Genomic DNA, 27,154 nt, shown 5'->3' with positions numbered 1-27,154 from the left:
ATGGAGATTTAGTCAGCTCCCTTGGCCAGCCTGCTCGCTGCAGCTGCAGTTGAGTGCGACTTCCTTCACCTGAAGTGGTCCTGGCCCCTTTGCGCACACCTGGGAAGGTTGGACTTGATCCTCAGACCAGCAGAGGATTTTAACCTGGAGGGAATCATGATTAGATTTTCTTTTTCTTTTCTAAAGAAATGTAACCAGTGGCATTGTTGAGGACAGGCTGGAGTAGGTGGAGGTGGGTGGTGGGAAGTTCAGTTTGGGTTAAAGTCTAGTTTTCGGTAATGAGGAGAGGACCAATGTGAAAGATTTCTAGGGTGATGCCATTAGGACTTGGCAATCTTCTGGATGTGAGAGTTGAGAGAGAGGACTTGAAGATGACATCAAGAATTCCAGCTTGGGAGACACAGAAAAGATGCTATATTGATGCAGAATTGTAGGATTGGGGGAGAGATGGGGTGAGGAATATAGAAGTGGTAAGCTTGTGTTCAAGGCTCTGCTGTGATATCTGAAAATCTTTGTGGCTCTCATGATTTTGAGTACTTTAGTCAATTCACTAGAAGATAAAAGAAGTTAAATTGTTTGCCTGCCTTTTAGTTTTTCTGGAGAACTGGTGAATGCTCAAGTTTCTCCTGGTCTCAGATAGTTATATAAGGCAATAAAAGTGTTTAGTTAAAACTTGTTAAACTTTTACTACAGTTTTCCTACATTTTTGCAAAATTTTCTTTCTTTCTTTTTTTTTTTGAGGAAGATTAGCCCTGAGCTAACAGCTGCTGCCAATCCTCCTCTTTTTGCTGAGGAAGACTGCCCCTGAGCTGACATCCATGCCCATCTTTCTCTACTTTATATGTGGGATGCCTACCACAGCATGGCTTGCCAAGCTGTGCCATGTCCACACCCGGGATCCGGACCAGCAAACCCCAGGCCACCAAAGTGAAACATGCAAGCTTAACCGATTTGCCACCGGCCAGCCCCATCAAAATTTTCTTTTAAGTAGGAGCCTTTGGAAGGGAAAGTCAAGAAACGGCATTTTGTCACTGAGGAGATGAGAGGTGTTTTACGCTTCACCCCTCTACAAAGGAATTCAGTCTGATAAAGCAGGTGCTTTCCCACTTGTAGGTCCCAACATCCTTCCTATCCTTGGCCGTAAGATTCCTCAAAACTGAGCTTTAGTTCAAGAGAAACAGAATACTGTGGGGGAGCAGAGACAGCCCGGAACTGGGTACCTCTGTCGATTCAGCTGTATGAACATTTGTTCAGTTTAATTTTCTTAATAAACTAATAGTATTCTCAGTATTTTATTCTTCTGAGAAGAAATAAATTTAGATAGTTTCTGTAGGACACTCCATACCTTCACCTTAGGCATAGAACTGAATAAGTCTACTTCAAAATGTCTTTCTGAGATGAGATACTTAGTAATAATATAGCATTGAAGTAGTAGATGATGAAGTTACTTCCTGTGTTGTTTCGTTCTGCCTCAAGGTTGCAAAGTTATGTAAGTTGTTTACAGATAAAATCCCAGTGAGGAAAAGTTCATTGGCCTCTGCTGGAAGGTACAGACCCCAAGCATTTATTATGATGAGTATCTTTGGTCTTTTCTTGCAGCTGTCTTATGTTTACAGAGTCAGATTATTTTATGTGTATCTGGGGTTAAATGTCACAGTCTCATGGATGATACAATGTAACAAGGTTTCTATTTTGTACTTTGTTAAAGACAGTGAATAGATGATTACCTGAGGTTGAGTTGGTATTTGGAGCCTCATTAATGATTAATTAAAAACACACAGGCACATTTCTTCGAAGTGCCTGTGTATAACGGTCTTTCGGGGTTCAAATATTCAAGAGCTCTCCTCTTACCACTCCTAAAAGATATATTTACTCTTAGACTTAAAATATATTTGAACAGAATTCAAAGCTTAGAGTTCTTAGACTGTCTGCATTTATATTAATTTACATAGGGCATAATTACTCTGAAGTCTCTGACTGCAATAGAGTTCCATTTGTTCATTTACTCTCTTGTTTCTTTCGGATACTTGGAGGAATACTAACAAGATAACCTGAACTGTCACCTCAAGAGTTAATGAGCTATGTCAGTCAGCTTCATTATCAAACTTGCTGGTGATTTGCAGTTGGAAAATGTAGTGTCTGTTTACCTATGAGGTGGTACCAGTGGTGGACAGATTTATTTCAATACCTTCAGTGGCTCTTTTCTGTAGTAAACTTTATTGAAAATACTTTGAGGTGTTTTTTTGTGCTTTTATTGTCTGTATTTTTACTTGTTTCCTTTCAAGTGCTACCTCCTATTCCTCCAGTTTTCCTTTTGGGCACCTATAGCTTTTACCTACATTTGGCATCAGGGCCATTTTATCTCTGTTGGCCTAGTATGTAGTATAGCTCAGTTTCTCGAATGATCTCTTCCTCAGTACCTGGCAATCTCTTGTAGAATTTCACATTTATATTTTATAAATTGGGATATAGCTTGGGTCTATACATAATCACTTCACTGAGAATACATTCCATCTCCATTAAATGAAAGTTCTTTGGGACAGTTTATATAGTTTAAATGTAAATTATCTGCTGAGAGCAAGTAGTGTGATGCTAACTACATGGTGTTCATGGTAAGTGCTCACTGAATTGAGTTGCCCTGGCTGCATGATGGACAGCTTTATTATCTGGAAGTGGAACATACAGTGTTCTACTAGCTGCCTTCAGAAATCCACACCAAACTACTCATTGCCAAGACATGAGGTCTGAAACTGCCCAGTGAGGTGGGGAGTAGAGGCAGGCAGTTAGCTGTGGATGCTCTCTTTACTCTCTATGGGAGTCCATCTGCTGTAGTGACCAGGACTGTTATTCATTACAGAGAAGCCCAGCCATATTCCACACCAGACACACTAATGGTCTGTTCTGCTTTCCCCAGCTGTGGTTTCTTCCTTCCCCATCCCTGGTTTCTTCCTTCCCCATCTCTGAGAGAGTTTCCATAAGGATAGGCATGGTCTGAGAAATATGTCCAGTTGACATTGCAGGGCTACCTCTGTGCTCTCCTTTGGAGAAACTAAACAGCATCTGTATTTAGCTACTTGACTTTCCTCTGGGTTCTATCTGCTTACTTAATGCAGCTGCATTTTTCTGAAGTGAATGCTACTCCTTTTTTGTTAGCTTCCCAACTTTGCCCCTCCCCTTAGGTGACTAACCTCAGGGCCAATACCATTCTACCTCCTGCTTGTGCCTGGTATCTAAGAAGTGCTTATGATTTTTGTTTAAAGCTTGCGTGAATGAATATTTCTAAGATGTTTAACTCTTAATTAACAATATTTTGCTTAATTTACACATATTTAAAAGAGGATTAGTATAGAGTTGAAATTGGGATAGAATCTTGGGAATTTTAGTTGGGAATAGATTGTGACCTGAGAGGAATAAAGATGGATTTTCAAGCCATATTACACCAGGCTTCTAGTGCAAAAGATTTACTTATTCTGTCCAGACTGTGAACAGTTGTCTTGTTCTCACCAAAGGCAATTTTGTTGAAATGTTCTTAGAAACAGTGTGTACAGACTTCTGTAATCATGCAGAGGAGAGATCATACAGATCCAAGGAACATGAAGATACTAATTCAACCTGTCCTCTTTGAAAAATATTCGACCCCTTCCCTCTAACTCAGCAACCCCTCAAAGCTGTCAACACAAAGTTGCAAAATAGGAAAGAGATCAAAATCAGCTTCTGTGTTACAACCTTCTGGGAAGAGGATGCTAAGAGAAAAAAAAATTTCTAAATGTGTAATTGCATATATACTCTTCTTAGGTTCTCTTGTATTTTTAATGATCAAATACCATGAGCATTCTTTTGTTTTTGAGGAAGATTAGCCCTGAGCTAACATCCATGCCCATCTTCCTCTACTTTATATGTGGGACGCCTGCCACAGCATGGCGTGCCAAGTGATGCCATGTCCGCATCCGGGATCCGAACCAGCAAACCTGGGCCGCCAGAAGCGGAACGTGCGCACTTAACCGCTGTGCCACCGGGCCGTCCCCACCATGAGCATTTTTGATAAGTTTAGTTCATACAGAAACACGGAACTACCCCCCACAAAAGGCAGCTGGAAGCAGTGAAGGGCTAGGTGGTTATTGAAGCTCATGGTACTTTCCATGGCTTCTCCTTTGTACATCGCTCCACATCGATGTCCAAAATGGGCTGACATCATTGTTATATTCCAAATATGCTGGAGACAGTAGAGGAGGGGTGTCACTATCATATAAAACAAGATCATTCTGTAAAGCTAAAACCATTGAAGAATTAAAATATGAGATATGTCTTTGTCATTATGTAGGATTGAAACTATCTTGATTTAAACTATTGAATCAAATTTCTGATGTAGTTCTCACAATCCTAAATTTTATAATTCTGTCTGAGTTTGTTAATAAAGACCAAATGTTTATCCTTATGTTTCTAAAACAAGTTTATAGGGTAAAATATCAGCTATATCATAGAACACTTAGAGTGCCTTTTACTGCTCAATGACCTAATCAGGTATTAATCTTTTCTATGGGGAATGTTTTTTTCCTCATCAGCTGTCTAAAATATTTAGGAAAGTATATCTTGTGGGAGTTGCCATTCATCAGGAAATGCTTGTTCATAGATGTCAGCCAGACCACATGCAGCCGTAAATGTTATTTATCACTATGGAAACCAAAAATCACAAATGGGATAGTCTTAAGTATTAAGCATTCAGCTTCTTATGGGGATAAGTCATATCCATATTCGGTTCAGTTCACTCAAATATTTATGGGGCACTTAACAATCAAAAGGTCTCTGGGTACTTTGTTTAATGACTAATTTTCCCCTACACGAAACTGAAAAGATCATTAAAGGAAAAAACTAGGAGGGAAAGTTCCCAGTTTAGATGGATTATCAAGCTTGTATGTGAAGAGCTCTGGGTTGAAAGGCAGGAGATTAGAGTTTGAGCTCTGGCTCCTCCAAAAACTAGCTGTGTGGCTTTGGACAAATCTTTTAACTTATTTGGGTCTCAGTTTTCTCATCTGTAACAAGATGGAGTTGGACTATATGACCCCTGATGAATGACTGTTTTCCTTCATTGTTCCTTCAGTAGTATGAAGTTATTTTTTTATTTATTGAGAGAGGAGTTACATTTGGATGTGTCTCATTATATCAAGAGTAATGAAAATTGTTATTATCTGCAATGACTTTATCACCTAAAAAAGAAAAATCCGTGCTCAGTAAAGATCGGGGCCACATGTCCACTTGTTGCCATTTGTCTGTGGATCTTGCCTCCCTCTCCACTCAGGATGTATTGACATAGGATACCAACATCATCTAGTAGTAATGAGGTATGCAATCCTATGAATTGTAGATGTTTAATTTGACTTGTAGCCAAAAGGTGGCATTTAAAGAATGCAAAAGTTAAAAGTATACCCATTTCCATTCCAAATGTACATCCAATATCCATTTAATTCTTAGTTCTATTAAGACTTTGCCATGACTATTTCAGTAGTTTCTATAATAGGAGTATCTCATAAGTGGAATTTGAATCATTTGGCCCTAATGATTCAGCAGAACTTGTGAGATGGGAAGGGTGTCCCTATTTCCAGCCTTGTTCCTGATCTGGGTGTGTATGGACAAGGCAACTTCCCTTGACCATTTTCCCATTATTAAGTGGGGAAAAGATCTATCCGTCCTTACCCCTCAAGAACATTATGAGGATAAATACAATACCTACGTGAAGCTATAAACAATGTTATTTTATATGTTAAGTAGCCAAGTAGAATCTTTGATCTTGACTCAAAATACAAATCTCCTTTTGATAGTTATTGCTGTTTTTTTTTTTAATAAGGGAAGAGTTTACTAGATTACATGTTTTAAAATATGCATGTGATTAAAAGTGAGAGGCTCCGAAGTATTTGACTACTTGGCCTTTACAAAATACCATAATATGATAAAGGTTCATTAAATGTTCTTCCTCCACGTGTTAGTTCATATCATAAATAGTTTTTGATCGTTTTTTATGTACCAGGTACTATTTTAGGGGCTGGAGATAGAGCACTTAGCGTAACAAAGTGCTTATCCTCCAGGAGACCATGTAGTGGGTGGGGCTGATAAGCATACATCCTATGGATATCTGTTAGCTCTGCTGTGATAAGTGCTAGTAAGAAAAATCAGGGATAAGGAGACAGAGCAGCGGAGAAGCGGGTGTTTGTGGTCAGAGAAGGGAAGGCCTCTCTGATGAGATGACACTTGAGCAGAGACCTGAAGGAAGTGAAGGTACAAGTCAGATGGGATGTCAGGAAAAAAACATTCTGGGCAGAGGAAACATGAGTGCATGTGCCTTATGGCAGCAGTGAGGTTGAGGAAGGGCACCCTGGCAGAGCGGAGTGAGCGTTGGGGGCAGAGCAGAGGAGACAGTTCAGAGGAGGGTACGGGGAGCTGAGGGCCTTGTGGGCCACAGTGCGCACTCTCCATTTAGGTTTCTTTGATGGTGGTTGTTTGTTTTTTAGGATAATTAGAAGATTTTTATTTTTTGACAGCTTGACAAATTCTTACTCTAGGAAGATACTACCACATATCACAAAACGCACCAACCACATAAATTCACAATGAAAGTGATTACTAAAGAGTCTTTGTGAAACTGTTTTCTCGTGGAAGCAAAGTAACTTATTTGTAATGTGAGAGCCAAATAGTCAATTTCCTTAAAAAAAAAAAAAGTTACCTTGATTTTGATCGATAATATTAAGTCCCAGTAAATGATATTAAGGAATTAGTGTTAAGATGTTGGGTTTTTTTTTCAACTGCTAGAGATTTAATAATGAACAAAATAAACACATCTCAGACTGCTAGCCTAACTCCTATCCTTCCCATGTTTCTTCTCCAAGCTCCATGCCTAGAGTGTCTAGAAATCCAGTCTTCTACTTAGAAGCTGAGTCTTCCATGACATCCCTTGTGCATCCCTCTTGCTTCTGTCCAATCCCAGATTACCCTGGTCAACTTTCCTTCCCGTCTCCTCACACCCTCCCTTTATTTTCATTTGTGATTTTTTTTTTTACTGTGCTAAAAAACACATCACATAAAATTTACCGTCTTAACCATTTTTAAGTGCACACTGCAGTAGCATTAACTGTGCATATTGTGGTACAGCAGCTCTCTAGAACTGTATCTTTTGTGTTCCCACAGCACTGTATTTTATGTATATAGTACATAGTTTTTTATGAATATAGGACATACAACAATGTTTCAACTTCCATCGCCTTTGAGGTTCTCTTGGTTTCTGTATCTTTACGTCTAACACTGTACCTGACACATAGGAGGAGATTATTAAATGTTAAATGGCGTTTTTAATTTATTTAACAAGCACTTACTCTGTGCCAAGCAGTATTCTGAGTGCTTTGCAAATAGTCACTTGATTTTCACAAGAATTCTTTGTATATTTTGTTTCATTTTAGGAAGAAACTGAGGCACTAAGATGTTGAGAAACTTGTGCAAGGTCTCAGTGACCTAATGAGTGAATCTACTTATAAAGGAAGAAAAAATAATGTGAAGAAAGATAGACTCTTGAAGATTGTTTGTGCTGCCCCTGGGCTCCAGGAACAGCAGGCAGGGTGGGACTCCACACCCTGGGAGCATGGTGGTGTAGAGCATGTCAGCTCCTGAGGTCCTTTGGAAAAGCATCTTTTTTTTTTTTTTTTAAGATTTTGTTTTTCCTTTTTTTCCCCCGGTACATAGTTGTATATTCCAGTTGTGAGTGCCTCTAGTTGTGGCATGTGGGACGCCGCCTCGGCATGACTTGATGAGTGGTGTCATGTCTGCACCCAGGATCTGAACTGGCGAAACCCAGGGCCACTGAAGCAGAGCGCACGAACTTAACCACTGGGCCACGGAGCTGGCCCCTGAAAAGCATCTTTGTCCCTTGCCTTCCAGGCCAGGCTGACCCTGCTCTTCCCAGGCTTCCTCCTACCCAGAGCTCTTTCCGGCTGGAAACAGGAAACCCATTGAGGCTTCATTCGCACTCTCATCTGCTCAGTTGACACTTGGACTTTCTTGGGGCTGCTGGGTTTAAGTGATAGCTTCTCTCTGTGGTTTGAGGATTACAGATTCTAGAGGGGAATTTACCACCTAACCCACCATCCCTTCTCTCACCTAGTGTTTAAAAGGCTAGTAGTGTTTTTCATACTGTGGTCCCCAGACCACACCATGGAGTTCATTTAACATGCAGATTCTAGGACTCCACCTCAGACCCACTAAATCAGTTTTTACAGGTAGGGCCCCCAAATCTGTATTTTAAGTTTCTTAAAAGCTACTGATTTACAAGATGTGCACTTACCTTGAGAGGGGAAAGATGAAATTAGAAGAGAAAATTATGTGATACAAGTTTCTTTCCACAGAGAGCGCAGGGAGATTTTATAATCCTACTGTTCTTTTCTCGGCTGATTATGGAAGAGAAGTTGCAGGATAGTGGGAGATCAAAAATAAAGGGGGAATCTAAATGAAATCTCCAGAGTCATCTGGAATAAGGGTTAGTAAACTGTGACCTCCTGTGCCTCCTTTTGTTTATGTCTTGTCTATGGCTGCTTGCACTACAATGGCAGAGTTGAGTAATTGCTACAAAGACCGTACAGCCTGCAAAGCCTAAAGTATTTACTATTTGGCACTTTACAGAAAAATGTTTGTCAGACAGCTGACCTATCCAATAGAACTTTCTGTAAAGATGGAAATATTTTGATCTGCTCTCCCCAATATGCTAGCCACTGATGCTTGAAGTTTGGGTATTGAGCACTTGAAGAGTGGGTAATGTGACTGAGTAAGTGAAAATTTCATTTTATCTAGTTTTAATTTAAAGTTAATTTAAATAGCCACATTTGGCTAATGGCTCCTGTATCAGATTGTGTGGATAATTTGTACATTAACCTGGCTAATGTAGTCTCTTCGTAATTTGGAGACTGGCTATGCTTCACATCCTTCCATGTAGGTTCATTATGCTTAACCTGGTTGGATCCAGCACATGACCTATGTGGTGTGGTATCATCTGAGTTTTACTGATGGTCACTGTAAACACTGATCGATGGCTGGATTATTTTGCAAAAACTCTTTACAAATAAACTAGGCATATTTAATTAGAAGCAGAACATTTCTTAGTGTTAGTGCTTGTTCCTAAGCTGAAGAAATCCTGGTAATATTTGAAAGGAAGTATGTTTCTATTTGATCTTGAGCCGTGTCAGAATCTCCTAACATGAGTAAGCTTGATGTCTTCCCTTTTATAGAAGCATGAGTGGGGCCAGCAGGAACATCCTGGGAGGTGGGAGTTGCAATTGTTTGTGTAAATGATAACAGCAATACAAAACCAAAATGGCAAAAAAAATATTCAGAATGATATCACTATGGGTTTTTTAAATTGAGTAATTGTTTAACTTTCTCATCTTCAATATTGTCTGCTAATAATCCAGTGCTATATAATTGCCATGGCTACACAATATCACTTTAAAGACTTCTCGGAAGCCAATGAATGGGGCCTCTTGAAAATCTACTTTTAGGTTTTCTGAGACAGTAATGATGTAATAGTACTTTTCAGTCCTTAGATCTGTTCTCCAAGGCTGGAACAACAGAGTGTTCAGCAGATATGCTCAACAGTTGTTCTCCAAGGCTGCCTTTTTGATCTGTAAGACTGTGTCGCAACACTCCTTGATAAGCAAATAGTAGAAGAAGAAAGCCTTGCCCAGATGACAGGGGCTGCTGCATTATGCAAGTAGTGACCCCATCCTTTAGGCCAGAGTATCCTGTTTGTTTTCTATTTTCAAATTCTGGATTGTGTTTGAATGTATCTGTGATGTATTGAACCTGCTGAGAGTTTTCCTGGGCTCATTTTACATAGAGCAGAAAGAATGAGAAAATAGTCAACTATTAATATCCTCTAGCTTGAAACCATCTACAGCCTGAAACTTTAGTCATCGTAGGGAGGGAGGCTATGAAGTATCCAAGTCTCTGATGTGATGTGGCCCGTGAGGGGTTGGGTTGACCAGTAAGCACAGCTGTTTGACTGCAGGCTCTGTGTTCACGGGCACTTCTCTGCACCTCCCTGCTCTGTATCTCCCCGCTGCATTTGCCTCCTAGACTTTATCTACTGCTCTTCTAGCACATGTATCTGCAGCCCGTTGGCATCCATTTGCATCACTTCACCTGAAAGAGTAAACAATAAGAACTTTTTTCCTGCTCTGAATTCCATACTTTTCCCTCGCCTTTTGTTTGAACTGTAGAGAGGGAATACACCTTGCGCTTTAGAAGGCTGTGGTTCCAATTATAAATTTCCTTGAGGTAGAAACCTTATTAATAGAAATTGCAGAGCTAGAATTAATAAGTAGAAGTTAGGAGAAGACTGACTGAAGCTCAATATAAGGAAGCATTTGTTAAGCACCTGAGCTGGCCCGCAGTCTGCTATTAACAGACCTTGGACGTGCTCAGTCAGATGATTCTGTTAGAGATGTAGAAATAGGTAGGAACCTAGATGAGATGGTACTACATGCCGTGATATTGTATAGTCTGAAGATATTATAACAAAAATAAATGTTTTCTTATTAAATTTGTCCTATTACCTTACTTATAGTTTTGTGTACAAGGAACTATTTCTTTTTTCCTAAACCTAGGTAAATGAGACTAACTTATTAAATGTGGCAGTCTACTAGATACATTTGTTCTAATGATGTACGTTGTATAAGCATCTTCCCTGCAAATTCATTTTAAAATTAATTAGCAATTTGCTAATTAAGTATACATGAATGAATTCAGCAGTTATTTGTTTGGGACCTGCTATACCCATCACACTATGCTAGCTTCATGGAGGGTAAAAATATAAGAGAGATACTGCCTTTGTATTCTAATTGGAAAAACAGACGTGTGCCCTTTAGCCAGAACATAAATGAGACTTTGAAAAATATTAAAATCAAATTGCAAAAAAGTGAAGAGGGAGTCATTTAATTCTTCCTGGAGCAATCCAGGCAGTTGATATGGACTGAACTTTAAAAGACAAATAAGATTGGAAGGGGCAGATTTAATTATTCACATTTATTTGTTATCTGCTATATGTGTGACATTTTTTATGCGCTTTGCATGTCTCTCTGAGGTTTGGTACTGTTATCATCATTCTGCAGATCAGAAAACTGGTGGGGGTCAGGAGAGAATTCGGTCAGGATAGGTGAGGGAGGGAATGTTGAGTAGTCTAGTGTAGCTGAATGTAGGGTTTATGGGGACGGGGAACTGGATAAGAGATGGGAAAAGTATATGGGAATCAGATTATCGACTTTCCAGAGTCACTGCTGGGACCATCAGAGGCAAGTGTTTCATGCAAAGTATATTGGCGTTGGAGTGATGAGCTTTAGATTCCAGTTCTAGACTGTAATACAGAGAAATCTCATTAGGCTAGACATTGGTCATAAACCAGAAAGAATAACCGGCTAGTAGATAAGAAACTTGGGTTTGATTTTTTTCCCCTGCCACTTACATGCCGAGTGTCCTGCGCTTAGTCTCTTCATCCATAACATGAAGGGCGATAATACTGCCCCATGAGTATGTGACAGTTCCAGGCTTGGTGTCTCATGTATGTGCATGTGTGTGTGTGATATATTGTATCATATGTATATATATATTTGAAGAACTTAATAAATATCAGTTGCGTCTAAATCAGAAAATAGGATTTAAAGCAGCAGCTCTTGCCCAGCCAGCCAGATATCCTAAATATATTTCCTTTCTCTCCTCCTTCAACCTCCTGGGTTTAGCACCTTATTTCTTCTTGCATGCACTATTGCAGTAGTCTCTAAACTGATTTCCATGCTTGCTATCCTGAATGGAGAATGTCAGACTAATTTTTTCAAGTACAACATATATCATGTTATTGTCATGTTTAAAGATCTTCAGTGGCACCCTATCTCCGACAGAATGAGAAGCAGGTTCTTACCTACTGGCTCCAACTGTTCCAAAGTTAATCACTCCTTCTCACCTGACTCTCTTTGGCCTCTTCTCTTTTCCAGCTACGTTTCTATCCCTAATCCTCTAGTCCATACTAATTTCTCCTTTATTGCTCTTTATACTTCTTGTGACATTTTTCATTCAATCATATATTCAGCCAACATTTATTGAGCACCTGATAGGCATCACACACTGCCAGGTGGTGAAGACACACAGGTAAGTAAGATGGAGTCCCATCTCCATGTGACTCACCTCATAATATTTAAAAGTGTACATATCTTATCACTACTTCCAGACCATAGGCTCCCTGAGGACTAGAAGTACGTATTTATATGTTTCTGTAATGTAAATGTTTGTCAAATAAATGGTTGAATTTATGTTAGTTTAACAAAATGATTCCAACTTCTTATATGAAATTCTAGATACAGTGGAATTTTTAGTGAGACAATGAACCACTCACTAAAAATTTACAAAATAAGTATATCATTCCTTTATAATTAAAAACATGCTGGGCAGTAAAGGAAATGGCTATCTTTTGGGATTCTTCATACAAAAAAGTGATATCAATAGGTGTTTGTGTGTAATTCGGTCTGTTGAAAGCGGTTACATTTCAAGGTGTCTGTTACCTTCTGTATATATATATATTTTATTAATGTTATGTTCTGTATATATTTTTAAGTTGTAACTTTTATAGAAATCTAAACTACTTGGAAATTAAACCAGCTGTGAAGTAGAGAAGATTGAAACATTTAAAGAGGAAGTTAGGAATGACTGAGGATTTGGAACAGCATGTGCACTCAAGCCTCAAGACCCAGTAGGTCACAAAATAGCAGGTGTAATCGAGCCTTTTTATGTTAATATGTTTGTGTCAAAATTGCCTATATTTTCCTAATTAAAAAAATTTTTTACACACTTAAATCGTAAAAGCAATATGATAAATTTTAGAAAATAGAGAAATGAAAAAAATACCTTAACACAATCACTATTACCATCTTGATGTCTTTCCTTCCTGTTTCTAAAACTGTAGTTAAGGTTGTGGTATTCAGCGCCTTTGTGATACTACATTTTTTCAAATTAATATATAACCAGGACTGTTATATGACTAAATAATCCATTTGGTGGGAACACCATTGTTTTTCTATGGTTGGAAAATCAGGTTGTTCGCAGTGCTTTATACTGTAATGCAAAAATGCTATAACCTGTAATGCTGATTATCATGTGCCTGTATTTTTTCGTAGGTTTTGGCATTAGTGGCATTAGGAAATCTTAGGTGAGATTTCCAAAATCTCTACTCTTTTCTTTCTAATGTTAAAAATAACAGCTGAACCATTTGATGGAATAGTTTTTCCCAAATATAATGCTTGCTTTACTGATCCCCTCCCTGGATAACTGATGAAGAAATGATGGCATCATTTTAACCAAACAGTAGGTTAAATGTGTGACACGGACCACAGCTTTGAGTGATTTGGAAAAAAGAAATTTTATGCCTGTGTCCACAAGTGACTTTAGCATCTGAATGGTTGTGAAATCATCTTGAAAACATGGCTGACAAGCATCTGATTGAATAGAGTTTCACACTCAGTACAGACTTCTTTGTGATTTAGTGAGTGGCAAGTTTGTGTGTGATCCATCACTTCAGGATATCTGAAGACTCGCGTTGGGTTCTAACTACACTCTGTTGGAATGACGCATCTAATCTGCTTCCTGTCAGCCTTCCAACCCCTCCTCATCCAAGAGGTGCAGATGTGTCTCCCCATAGAAAGGAGCCTGCCTAAGAGTGCAAGTTGCGTATTTGGGATTATCAGCCTCTGGATAACCCAGGGAGTATGCTGTCATCTTAGGATATCCACAGGTCATACAGAATAAAAGCCCACACATTTATCATATTCAAAGCTTAATTGTGAGAAAGCTAGTGAGAGGGGAGAGAAATTTAGAATATGTCATGTGGTGATAAGGGCTACGGAGAAAAATAAAACACTAGATGGGGAGAGGCCGTGTCAAGGTGTGTGTATGAGAAGACGGCGGTCAGGGAGGCCTGGTGGAAGTGATGGTAGGAGCCATGAGGATCTGTCTCGGGGAAGAGTGTGCCAAGCAGAAGGCCAATGGAGGCAAAGGCTCGAAGGCAGAGGAATCCTTGGTGTGTTTGAGGATCAGTGAGGAGGCCTAAGTAGCTGGAGTGGAGTATTCTGGGGGAGTAGAAGGGATGAAAACCTGTTAGATGGGTTTTAAAGAGAATGGGAATGAGTGTAGACATCTCTTTTGAGGAATTTTCCTATAAAGGGGAGCAGGGGAGTAAAATAGAACCTGAAAGAGGATATGAGATGACAGGGGGTTTTTAAAGATGGGGAAAATTTTAGCATGCAGTTGGCCGACAGGTGCGGTCCAGCGTTGAGAGGGAGATTGGTGACGGAGGAGAGAAAGAGTCCGTTGCTAGAGGAATGATGGTGTGGAAGTTAGACCTGTTGGGATGTAGTATGCAAACACAGGAGTTTTTTTAGATGGGGGCCAATAGTTCATCCACAGAAACAGAGAGACAGAGAGTGTGGGTATAAATGCAGGAAGGTTGGCAGAAGTGGAAGTGGGAGTGGATGGAAATTCTCCTTCCATTTCTTCTGTGTTCTCAGCAAAATACAAAGCACACGGTTTTGCAGCTGAGGATGCGGAAGAGATTTCTAAAGAGAGGAGAATGTAGGAAGTAGTCATCCAGGAGAGGGAAAGAGTGATGGACTTGGGAAATACAGTAGGATTGCCAAGGCTAAACTAAGGACCCACCTGAGATCAGTGGTCATGAATTTAAAATAGAACTTGTCGGTCAGCGTAAGTGTGTGTTTCTCTCCAGCCATGTGCAGCAGCCCGGGTACGGACGCAGAGTAAGCGGAGGTTTGGGTTTATAACAAGAACTATGGTTTGCCAGATGAGTAGGATGAAGAAAGAAAGAGAGGCAGGGGGGAGCCGAGGTGGAGGGATAGAAGGACGGAAGGACGGATTTATAATAGAAGGCATGTGGAAAGAGAGGACGTGAGGGGGCTGAGTGACAGTGAAAAAGTACAGGGTCAGCAGAATGTAGTCCCAGAGGGAGTGATTTGGAAAATTAAGAGTTTCAGAAATGTTTGGAAGATAAGTAGAACTTTCTAATTGATTAGATGTGGGGAGTGAGGGAAGTTGGGGAGGATGTTCAGGCTTTAGCTTGGGTTGACTAGGGGAATATGGTTTCCAAGCTCAGGTATTCAGGAGGCCAGGCAGGTAAGAATATCAAAAAAATGGGTGGGTGGGACTGTGGTAAACTGGCAGGCACGTGGTCCTTCTGAAAGGAGGTGGCTCAGCTGTAGTTGTTATTACCATGGGGTATGTGGGTCCCAGGCTGCCAGATCTTCCAGTTTTTTAAAAAGACGAGTCAGAATTTTAATATGCAATCTCCCAATTTATAAATGCTGGCTACCTTTTGTTTATTTTTTTTTTTAACTGAACACAGTAGTAAGTTGTATTTCGACTCCTGACTGCCGCTTTTTCCCATGAGGATATTCCTTTCTGTCAGGGAAATAAGAGTTATATACATGGAACTGCATCTGTACCTCATGTTATTCAGGAAAGAGTTTGAAGCCACGTGAGGTGGAGGCAAATGAAGTACTGAGTTGTGTTGTCCAGGCCACAGACACTAGAGCAATTCTGAGAAGGGGCCTGTGAGAGGTTACAAAGTGCGCAGCAGCCCCATGCTGATTATGTGCTATCTCCCAGAACCACGGGCCTTGCCCTCAGGCCTGAATTCTTTGTGGTTTGCATTCCATTAACCTTGAACAGTTTCACTGAACTTTATTTTTAACTTATGCTTTTCATTTCCAAATTGATAACCGAGTGAAGCAGTCATTGGCCCAGTGAGCCTTGGCTCAGAGCGACAAGGCCATGCTGAGGGTACCTCTGGCCATGAGATAAGAGGTGGAGTTGGCCCTGGTCACTTGAAGCCTTTCTATGAGCTGTTTAGGAGTCTCATTCTGGAAGCTGTTCGTCCGTGCCCCTGCCTCAGTGATGGAGGGCCTTGGGAGGGTTGAGTGCTAAGGCTCTGCCCGGCAGGGCAACTGCCAGGAGGATGCACGTGAGACTAAGGCCTTGGTCCCATTGGAGGTGGAACCAGGACTCCATTTCTTTTTAGAAGCTGGCTCACAGAGCTTCCTTTGGCTGCACGCTGGGAGAGGAGACTAGAAAAGCTGATAGTTGGTTGAAAGACAAGTTCTTCTAAGAAAAGGGGCTATGATTATTTGCTAAATGTTTATGTTTCCATTATGTGCCAAGCCCTGTACTGAGCCCAGGGACACAAAGGTGAACAAAGCAGACATCCCTGCTATCATGGTGGTTTGCTTCTTGCTTCCTTCCATTCGTTCATTCCTCAGATTTACTGAGTGACCACTAGGTGCCATACGCTGGACTGGCTGTTGGGAATGTGAAAAAATTAATGTCAGTCTGCCCAAGGATAGGCAGGTATAGTGTACTGTAGTACACTTAGGTTTATTCTGTAACTGAGAGAACTTGAGAGTTCTGTGATCCGCAGGTGGTATTAAGTGATGAGGAAGCTACTGAAGAGAAGGGCTCGTTCCCTGTCCCCAGGGAGTGTACAGTCTACTCAGGAGAAGAGGAGCCACAGTACCTCCAGAAACACATGCTGCTATTTAAATTTTTCACTGTTTGATCATTTGTATTTCAGACTGCAAGTGTCTTTGTATTCCCAGCAGACTACGTGATGCTTATTAATAATTGTTGGTTGAATTAAAGAACAAATATGTGTGTGTTGCAAGACAGAAATTAACTTGTTGCTATAATAACAGTTCTTTTAGAAAGGGTGACATTTGAGCCAGGCCTGGAAAAATAGGTGGCAGTTCCACATGAGAAGAGAGGAGGTGGCCTGAGTCATTCCAAGCACCAAAAATGGCATGAGCCACCCTTGAAACCCAGCAAACAATGTGGGGTTCTGTTTGGTAGTGAGCATAGGGCCTGGGGAAACGTGAGGAGATGAGAAAGGATGAAGGCAGATAATGGAGGGGCTTTGACTGCCCTTCAGGTGAGTTTAAATTTTATTTAGTACACAATGGAGTTTTTAAAGGGTAGTCCAGAGGGTACTTTCAGAAACGACTTTTGATGGCGCTGTGATGGGTAGAGTGGAGGAGTTGCAGGATCAAAATAGAAATTGATTATTGATGGACTGATTTCCAGTTTTACTGAGATATACTGGGTTTTGTTTTTTAGAATTGGGGGAGACCCAAGCATGACCGGAGGCTAAGAGGAAGGGACCAGTGGGAGAAGGAGGGTTTTTTGAGGTACAGAGTCACTCCGAGATGGTGAGATGAACAGCACGCTGTTTGGGGGGCCCAGTCAGAACAGGTGCAGGACACCCTCACAAAGCCTCCGCTGGAGAGAGATACTCCTGGAGGAGTTGGCCTAGGCTGTAGATTCTGGGCCTTTGAGGCGACTGTTGAAGTGGCTAACCTTGGAGTTTCAGCTGGGCAGGAGGACAGGAAAGGAAAGCCAGAAGAGACTAATGCTACACCCCTTGTGTGTTCCACAGCATCTAACTTGTACCAGTGGTGTAACTGGAATGTTGATGATTGGGCAGAAGATGTAGGACACTGAGCACTCATCTCTCGGGGCCTTAATTACCTCCTTTGTCAGATAATCCTTCAGATCCTGTTGAGCACTAGCCGTCTATGAATCTGTCAGCAGAGACGTAAGGGACTTTAGAAAAGCTGGGTGCTGCCACCCCCACCAGCATCCGGCTCAGGGAGGGCATCTGACCCAGGCAGACATCCCTTTCTGATCCCTTTCTTGCTTACTCGTTATCACTAATGCTTTGTAGGTAAAGTTTATAGGAAAACAAACCAGCTAGTTTAGAGCATGTTTGATGTTAACCGATTTTTCCTTTGTCATTGCTGAAGAAAGTAGGGCATGTTGTTTGAACAGCATCTGTCGTGCTACAGCTGGTACCTAAAACTGCAGGTGGGCCTTTCTGCAAGAATCCCAAATGCGTGAACACAGACTCCTCGTTTGTTCTGTGTATCTTGGTATAAAGGAAAATGATCTCACAGTAAGCCTTAATAAGTTCATCTTTAGGGTGGGCTGTAGATGAGGTAGACTGTAGTGCAGCCCTTTCTGTTTCCTGACATTAGTCACTGAAGGAAAACGCCCACATAATAATAAAAATAATACCTAACATCTGTTCAGCACTTTAGAGCTCCCAAGTGTCATATACAGTCACATCTAGATATCAGAAATCATAGATGTGACATTATACTGTAAATTAAGGACAGCAAGGATAGGCGTTAGGTATATGGGACTGTGTTAATTTGGGTAAGGATTTGTGGTGAAGAGCAGAGGCCTTCTGTTTTTTCAAGCCTTGATGCCAGGGAAGCAATAGGGTGGATAAAAGCCATGGAGTTAGACAAACATGGGTTCAAATCTTAACTTGCTCAGCTCGGTGACCTTCTTAATGTCTTAATGTCTCTAAGCCCCAGGTTCCTCATTGTAAACTGGAATGATAATCCTCTCAGAGTTGGTGTGACAATGGAAAGAAATCAGGTTTATAAAACCTCTCAGACACGGCCTGAACCAGAGACGTGCACAGACTGATGAGTAATAACATGGATCACGTACTTAGATCGCATACTGTTAGATCTTGGCATCAGTGGACTTTCCTCACCTTTGTTCCCATGTCCAGACTGGCACAGTTCCCACCCACGTTTCTCCTTGTGAGACATGACATTTGCTTTTTCTGCCTCAGACCCATTGATACTGTGCTTGACCTCATCTCCTGCTAAATTATGGCAGCAACCTCCCAGCCAATCTCCAGTGTCTCTCATCCCCCCAAACCCCCATCCCGTGTTGTCCCTACCATCTATCTCATGTATCATGGTATGACTGTGCTCTCTAAAGCTCTGTTTCATGTTGTCATGAATTTGTACTGTCTCTCTGTTGCCTGCTAAATAAAACCAAACTCTTTGGAATTCGGTGTCCTCTGAAATCTAGCTGAACCTTACCCTTTTGACTTTGTTTTGTATGACTCTTCAGGAGGAATTCTTTGCTACCGTCACACCAGGCGTCTTAACATTACACATATAATGAATTCAGTCCTGCCTCTGTGCCTTTGCTCACCTTGTGCCTCCTGCCTAAAATGCTGCATACAGCAGTTTGTTTATATTTTGAAATATGCATGTCTGTATGTAGGTATCATTAGTCATGAAAGAAATATGAAGGCTCAGAAACATATCTTTCTTCTAAAAAATGATGAGCAACTTCCAATCTTGACACATAGCCCTCTGCTTTCTGTTTTATTTCTGCCTTGGTAATGAATTTTCTGACAGTGTTGGGGTACATTACCTTCATAATGGCATCACTACATCCTAGTAAGGATAGTGCTAGCATATTAAACTGTGCAGAGGAAGATGTTTTTGAGTTAGGAGATTTAAAAAAGGGCAAGAAAGCAAGAATAAGTTTCCTATTTATGTGCACTAAGAAACATTTTTCTAGACCCCTCAGAGAATCCTTATTTTGCTCTTGCTGGTATTACCTGTCTCTCCTTCACCCTTTGCTTAGATGGAATAAACACATTGGCTTAGGCATTAGTGAAAATCTCGTTTGGAGCCCTGTAGAGGAAGAGCATGCTGCTGTCTGCCTCTGCCAGGAGCCTCAGCTCCTCAAATCATGGCTTCATGCCACAGGCTGTGGAGGCAGAACAGGCAAAAAGGCGTTGAGGTCAGTCCCCAGGTTTCTTTCCGTCAGTTTTCTTTAGGCGTAACCAGATGTTTCTTGGACATATAGGCAGATAATATTTGGCTTGGTCTTCACAATTTAAAATTATTCTGGTTTGTTGACATACTTGACCTAAGGAGAAGGTGACAGGGATATTAATGAGACAATCTCTTCCATGTCACACCTTATCCATGTTGAATTCCATTAACCTTTGAAATTCTCTCTCCCATTTTCTAGAGTCTAGTGCTCCATCTGTGGTAGGTAGAAGGAACTTAAATATCCTAAGATTTCTCTTTTTGCCAATCCATTTAATCTCTGAAGAGCAGGAGACACTACCTTAAGACGGGGAGGTGCTCTTCTCAAGAGGCCCAGACAGGGTGGTAATTTGTAATTGCCTAAGAGATAGCAGTCACATTTAGGATTTTTTTTTTTTTTTTTTTTTTTGGTCCAGGTTTCTTCTTAAAAGTTTAAGTAGTGGAAGAAGGATCTGGTAGCTCTTGTGGTGTAGCTCACTCAGTAAATTTCTCCTTATCCAATATGATAAGTGCTCCTTAAATCATGGTAGCAATTAAGAGGCTGCTTCTCTTTTTCTATTAGCATTGATTTACAAGGACAAGGACATCTTTTTAGAAACCTTAGAGCGTTTAGTAATAAGTGATTTTAAATGGGGTGGAGGAGGAGACGTTTTCCTTCATTTTTATCTCAAAACATATGGCATATTCACAGCCCATAAGTTGACAATAACACAGCCTATTTAGTAAAAGAGGAAACTGTTTATCAGGTTAACCGTGTCAAATACAAATATGCATATGCAGTGTGATAACTTCAAGGTAAACTGAAAACCACAAATTTATTCATAGCACAAAGTACAGAGGAACACCACAAATGTTAACACTGATTGGAAAATTATCCGATTTGTTTCATTTCTTTTACTTTGCTCTATTTGTCTATATTCTCTAATTTTTCTTTGTTGAGTGTTAACTTTACAATCAAAAAGTCACTTTAAAAAAGTCACTTTTTGAAAAGTTATGCCAAATAATGACAAGTGTGTGCCAATTTGGTGTTTAATTATTTAAATTTTATTTCTTTTAAAAAGAAAAATGAGGGGCCAGCCCAGTGGCGCAATGGTTAAGTTCACACATTCAACTTCAGCGGCCTGGGGTTCTCTGGTTCGGATCCCAGGTGTGGACCTATGCATCGCTTAGCAAGCCATGCTGTGGCAGGCACCCCACATAGAAAGTAGGGGAAGATGGGCACGGATGTTAGCTCAGGGCCAGTCTTCCTCAGCAAAAAAGAGGAGGATTGGCAGCAGATGTTAGCTAAGGGCTAATCTTCCTCAAAAAAAAGAAAAATGAGGGAAAAGCATGCCATGTAAAATGTGGGAGAATAGGTGATTAAATATGACCTGTTGAATATAGTGATTGTTTACTTGGGCAGAAATCTGGAAACCTCAGATATCGAGACAAGTCACCAAGAAGCAAAATAAGTTATCTGGTTAAATTAATTAATATATAAAAAGTGTTTTGAGATTGGGATATGATAAGCTGGTTATTTTCATTGTTATTATTTTCATCATTATGACCCTGGTTGCTAGCACATTTTAGAAAACCTTGAACAATTCGTAGGGCTCACTAAATGCTTGTGGAGTCAGTTTTTCTAGACTCCTCACAGCTCTGCTTCATCTGGTAGTGGTGTCACATTTGGACTTTGATGCCCAGAACTAAACTGAACACAGAGTGGCAGGCGTGATCTGACATGTGCAAAGGTTAATGGGACCGTCTCCTCCCCTGTCCTGGTCATTGTCCTTCTGGTAATGTTTGTTTCATCTTTGCCTCATATTAAGCTCCTGATCTATGAAAGCATCGAAGTCTTTCTCATTGGTGCAATAGCTGTTAAGCCAGTTCTCTTACACTGATCTGTGCTGTTGAATTTTTTGAATTAAATTATTTAACTTGATCCCTGCTGAATATAACCTGTTTTGTTTTGGCCCGTCTTTAAGCCTCTTGTGGTATTTTTATTGCTAATTCTCTTTCTGTTCCACTTGTGGATCCTCTTCAGCTTTGTACAGTGAAAACCTTTTCTGTAACAATATCACTGATTTAAAATGTGGGCCAGAACAGAGAGCCCTGTGCAGTGGCATTCAAGACTGTCCTGTGGGTGGCATGGAGGCCCTCATTCACTACCTCTTATTGTTATTTCTGTGTGTGTGTGCTGCTTGCTACCTAATTTTATTTGAAATTAATATACACAATAGCTTCAATATAATTCTGTGTCTAAAAATCCAGATACATTTTATTACTGATGATACTGCTATGTAGGATTAGATATGAATAATCAATTTTTGATCATTTCAACTTTTTCTTTTAATCAATTCCTATTGACTGACAAAGTATAATTTCTATTGACAAAGTATAGACAAAAATATAACATCTTGTATTTTTTTGTTCTTGTTATTTTATTTATAATGCTAACAAAACTGATCTGTTTAGTTTTTTGCCTAATGACAGATTAGGAGCCACAGTTGAAGAAGGACAGAGAATTCTTAGAGGTAGATGGACTGACTGTAGCCTGAAATGATAGTCTGATGCCTCAGGGAGAGACAGGCAGATGTAAAATGGTCCCAGGAAACACATGACATTTAGGGGGTTGGAGGATCCCAAGACAGAATTCAGGCTATAACAAAAAAATCTAGTGGTATTGCAAATCTGTGAAGTAACCTTACCGAAGGGAGTGGGTGAAACAGGTACTGAACTCAGTAACTTTGGAAATGAGTGGAGACTGCAAGTCTAAAGGTAAAAGACCTGCACATAAGCACTTTGTCAACTTCAGTTGAAAAACTTATTCCCATGAGGGTAAGATACAGGTTAATGATTCTGAAACCGCTATATATGTAAACTGGAACTGAAGGATTAAGGAAATGGAGAGTGGATGGTGAGAGCCAGGTGTCTCGTTTTGGAATGAGAGGTTACAGATAAGCCAGGGAAGGAATGATCCATGTGGTAATGGATTACAAGTGGAGATGTCAGTATGAATTCATGTTTAGCTTAATATAGATATGCATGGATACATACAGAAATATTTTTAGATATGCATGTATGCACAGGTTAATATACGCACGTATATTTCTTTGCTCTGTCAGCTGGGAGGGCCTAGAAGCAACAGCACCCCCGTAGCAACGAGCATACCTAGCACCCACATCTTGGTTTCTAATAACTTTCTCTAATAAAAGGAACCGGGCCTCCTTGCAGAATCGCTGATTCTAGGGCTAGGGCAGGGAATATAGAAGATGAACCTGGAGCATCTTGTAGTATTGGAAAGTAAAGGAGTGCTCGCAAAAACCTACAATGATGAAAGTTTGTCAGAAGTGCACAGGAGCTAACTGAAATAGCTGAAACATTTGAGCCAGAAAATAAAGTAGGAATGAATTATAATCCGAGTTATAAAATAAATACTCATGAATCCACACTGATATAAATAAATTATTGAATCAGTAAATAAATGAGGGAGGACAAATACATCTGTGCAGAAAAATTGCAGATGATGTATGTAGATACTCCACCCTCAAGGGAGTGAATCATAACTTGCTACTCCACAAGTAGGGGGCTTGCATAGTGACTCTGCTCCAAAGAGTCCAGTCTAGAAAGGGAGGAAACCAGACAAATATGACCGCAGCCAGGGGAGCAGGGTTACCGTCAACCGTGGTGTGTCATGGCAGTATTTCCCCTTGATATGATGTGATGAGAATGGCACTTTAACTCTAGGGTCTTCCTCCCCAAAACCTGTCATTCCAGCCTAATCATGAGAAAAACATGAGACAAATCTCAACTAAGGGACATTCTACAAAATACCTGACTAGTACTCCTCAAAATTGTCAAGGTCATCAAAAACGAGGAAGGTCTGATGGACTGTCACAACTAAGAGGAGCCTAAGGAGACAGGACGACTAAAGGTAATGTATCCTGAAACAGAAAAAGGACGTCAGGTAAAACCCAGGAAATTTGCGTAAAGCATGGACTTTAATGAATAATAATGTATTGATGTTGGTTCATTAATTGTGACAATTGTAGGACTGATGTAAAATGGGGAGACTGAGTGTGAGATATATTATAACTCTTGGTATTAGCTTCACAACTTTTCTGTTAATCTAAAACTATTTTAAAATGAAGAGTTTATGTGAAATAAAAAAAGGCACCAGGTCTCCCAATGCATTGCAAGAGAGAGTCCCTGCACACCACATTCCAGGACCCTGGGGGCCTCCATATTAGAAAACGAGTGTTGGTTGACGCTCTTGATGTTGGAGCTGAGTCATCAACAACAGGTTCAACTATACCCCGCCTACTACTTCAACTCAGAATAGTTCTCCATACACATTCCTGGTCAGGGCCAACTTTTTGGTATTTCTAGCCATGGGCTCCGTATACACTCTATCATCAGTTCAATCTTCCTGATATCCTTTGGCCTAGGAGTCCCGATATCCAAAATTCAGGTCTGACAGCAGCCTCTTCTCATTTCTCATATCTCCTGGCAGAATCTCTGGCTCCTGGCTCAGGTACATCCACTTTTTTAACCTTTTATTTTGAAATATTTTTAGACTTAAGGAAAAGTCACAAAAATAATACAGAGAGTTCTCAAATATCCTTCGCATAGCTTCCCCTAATGTTAATGTCTTATAGTTATAATTGTCTGTAATGCAGAACAATTATAGAAACCAGGAAATTAACATTCATACAATACTGATTAACTAACCTGCAGACTTTATTCAAATTTTGCCAGTTTTTCTACTAATTTTCTCTTTCTGGTTCAGGATCTGCTGGATCCCACTTGGCACTTCGTCTCCTCCCTTCTCTGGTAGTTCCTCAGTTTTTCTTTGTCTTTCATCACTTTGATACTTTGAAGCATATTGGCCAGTGATTTTGTACACTGTTCTTCAAATTGGATTTTCTGGTATTTTCTGATGATTAGATTGGGAATGTGCATTTTTGGCAAGAATACCACAGATGTGACATGTTCTTCCCAGTCCTTCATACCAAGAGGTACATGATGTTATGTCTTATCTCTGGTGATATTAACTTTGATCTCTTGGTGAGGATGCTGTCTGCACTGTAAAGTTGCTCCTTTCCCCTTTGTAATAAGCATCTTGTGGAGAGATACTTTGAGACTATGCAGATATGCTATTTCTCATCATACTTTTGCCCACAGATTTTAGCGTCCTTCAATGATTCTTGCCTGCAACAATTATTATATAGCGTTTGCCTTATGGTGATTTTGTGTTTCCATCATTCTCTGTATGTCTACTAATTGGAATTCTGCTCTCAGGAGAGGTGCATTCATTTCAGGGTGCATTCATTTTTAATAATAACCATAAAACAGCAATAATTCTGATTATAATAATAGCAGAAGTACCCAGCATCATTATTATGACTTGCTATGTGCCTGGCACTGTGCTGAGCTCTTAGTTTCACTTACTTTTCACAACACCCTCTGAATTAGGTCATCCATCCCCAAGAGTTATCTTTTCTGGAGAACCTTCTCCAGCCTGTTCTCTGTGGATTGAATAACTCTCTTTGTTCCTGTACCTTAGAGTTTGCCCCTCTGCCATCGGGCGTCCACCCTCTGTGGTAGTGCCCCCGTACTAGACCTTTGGTTTCTTATCCCTGCATCTCCAGGTCTGTGTGTTGTGCCCATCACATTGTAAGTGCTCAGAAACGTGAATGAAATAATTTGTTCTTAGTGCCTTTGTAACTCTGGTTCATCCTCCCTGATCATGCTCCATTGTTCAGTTTCACATTCTTGTAGTGGTTCTTTGGTAGCCAAGCCATGTTTTTGCCCCATATGAAGCTCACGGTCAATGATAAAAACTGGACTTTTTTCATAGGTGCTGCTGCTGTTAAGTCAGGTGTCCTGAACTCCATCTCTCTACTCTTGAATTTTTAAATTAAGTTCAAGGCATTGGGGTGATTTCTTTATAAATTCTTCTTGTTTGTTTTAGCCTGTCTTTTCAGCCAATGGGCATCTTTCTGATACCAAGTCTATTCTCCAGCCCATTTGCTATCTTTTCAGCTTTGTGCAAACTAAACATTTTTCTCCTTCCATAGTGATTGATAACATTGATTGATAATGATATGGGATAAGACAGGACCAAGTACACAGAGAAACACCCCTGCATTCTTTAGCATTCTGCAGGTGCGGTGGTTCAACCTGGGAGGCACAGCTGTCACTGGATTGATATTTCTATCAGATTCACAGTTATGTTCATCTTTGTTAAAGACTTGTCTGAAATCACGATAGACCGCTCTTGTATTCCTTACGAGAGCAAAGAAAGGTAAAATTCGATGAGACAAAGTTCATTTGAAATTACTGTTTTCTGTATGACCTTTAGTTAACATCTGGTTAATTTTTTCTTTCATTTATTCATTCATTAAACAGATAATTATTGACCATATGACAGACACTGTTCTAGATGTAAGACTATAATGTGAACAATAGACAAGGTCCTGGCTTATGGATAAACAAGCAAACAAAACATAAATAAGATCATTTCAAATAGTTATAAAAGCTGTGAAGACAATAAAGTAGAGTGGCAGTTAATTAGGAAAGACTTCAGTAAGAGGTGATAGTTGAGTTTGGGTCTAAATGATAAGAAGAAGGAGCCATGAGAACATCTAGGGAAAGAACAGTCCTACAGAGGGAAGAGCTAGTGCAAAGGCCCTGAGGCATCTGTGAGCTTGGGCATACTCAAAAACAGAAGGGCGATCAGTGAGCTAGAACATGCTTATAGCTTCTAGTTGCTTGACAGATATACTTACTGCTTTTTTTCCTAGAAAGCATCTAATTTTATATTAATTTTTTTTTTAATTTTAAAATTTGACCTTGTTTGCTCAGATAGCTAGAAAAAAAGGTAGAACAGAATTGCAAGAAGGAATTGGCACATTTCCCCAGGAACAAAGTATCATCTGAAAACAAAAACAAAGCAAAATATTGCTCCAAGTTTGGTAAGAATAATCCTATCTTTCCAAGTGTACATTTCTTCCCTAGAGTGGATACAAAGATATTTCATAAGTAGAAAACCCATCTGTACTGTAATGTTATTGTTTTGGACACATTAATATCTAGTGTAAAATACTGCCTTGAAACATGCACTTGGTTTTTAGACAGAGACGACCTGTTGATGATTGCAGACTTGGTATAAATCAGATGATTATGAAATGCATTTCTAGTCTTTTCAATAGAGCATAGTGGAAAATAAAAGTTTTGGTTAGATATATATCTGGAGAAATTTAATTATTGGTTTGAATTGTTGTGTTTTGGTATTTGCAAATAATTGGTTTTTTGAGTTTTTGACTAATTCTTTCCAAGTGGATTTCAGATTATAGTGTAGTAAGCCTTCCCTCATAGCTCTCATCGGAGTAGTATATGCCGAAAGCAGAGCACGCCGTATCTCCATGACACCTCTCGCTTCTTTAATCTGT

At 40.1% G+C, this 27,154-nt stretch overlaps 1 protein-coding gene across 17 annotated transcripts in view; it reads left to right on the top strand.

The window, feature by feature from the left end:
- Positions 1-27,154, top strand: part of LRRC8D (leucine rich repeat containing 8 VRAC subunit D) — a 109,147-nt gene that overhangs the window by 45,077 nt on the left and 36,916 nt on the right. For 6 of the 17 annotated variants that reach the window (XM_070266366.1, XM_070266364.1, XM_070266368.1 and 3 more), the window contains exon 3: positions 23,478-23,634. The exons of 9 other annotated variants lie outside the window; for them this stretch is intronic. The gene's annotated coding sequence lies outside the window, so the exon portion shown is untranslated. Of the gene's footprint in view, positions 1-21,298; positions 21,497-23,477; positions 23,635-27,154 lie in introns of those variants that run through there. 2 more of the 17 variants (XM_070266372.1, XM_023640277.2) reach the window with 2 other exon arrangements.

Source organism: Equus caballus, chromosome 5 (assembly GCF_041296265.1).
Source record: "Equus caballus isolate H_3958 breed thoroughbred chromosome 5, TB-T2T, whole genome shotgun sequence".
NCBI lineage: Eukaryota > Metazoa > Chordata > Mammalia > Perissodactyla > Equidae > Equus > Equus caballus.
The sequence above is the reverse complement of the archived record's forward strand: the minus strand, read 5'-3'. Positions and strand labels throughout refer to the sequence as shown.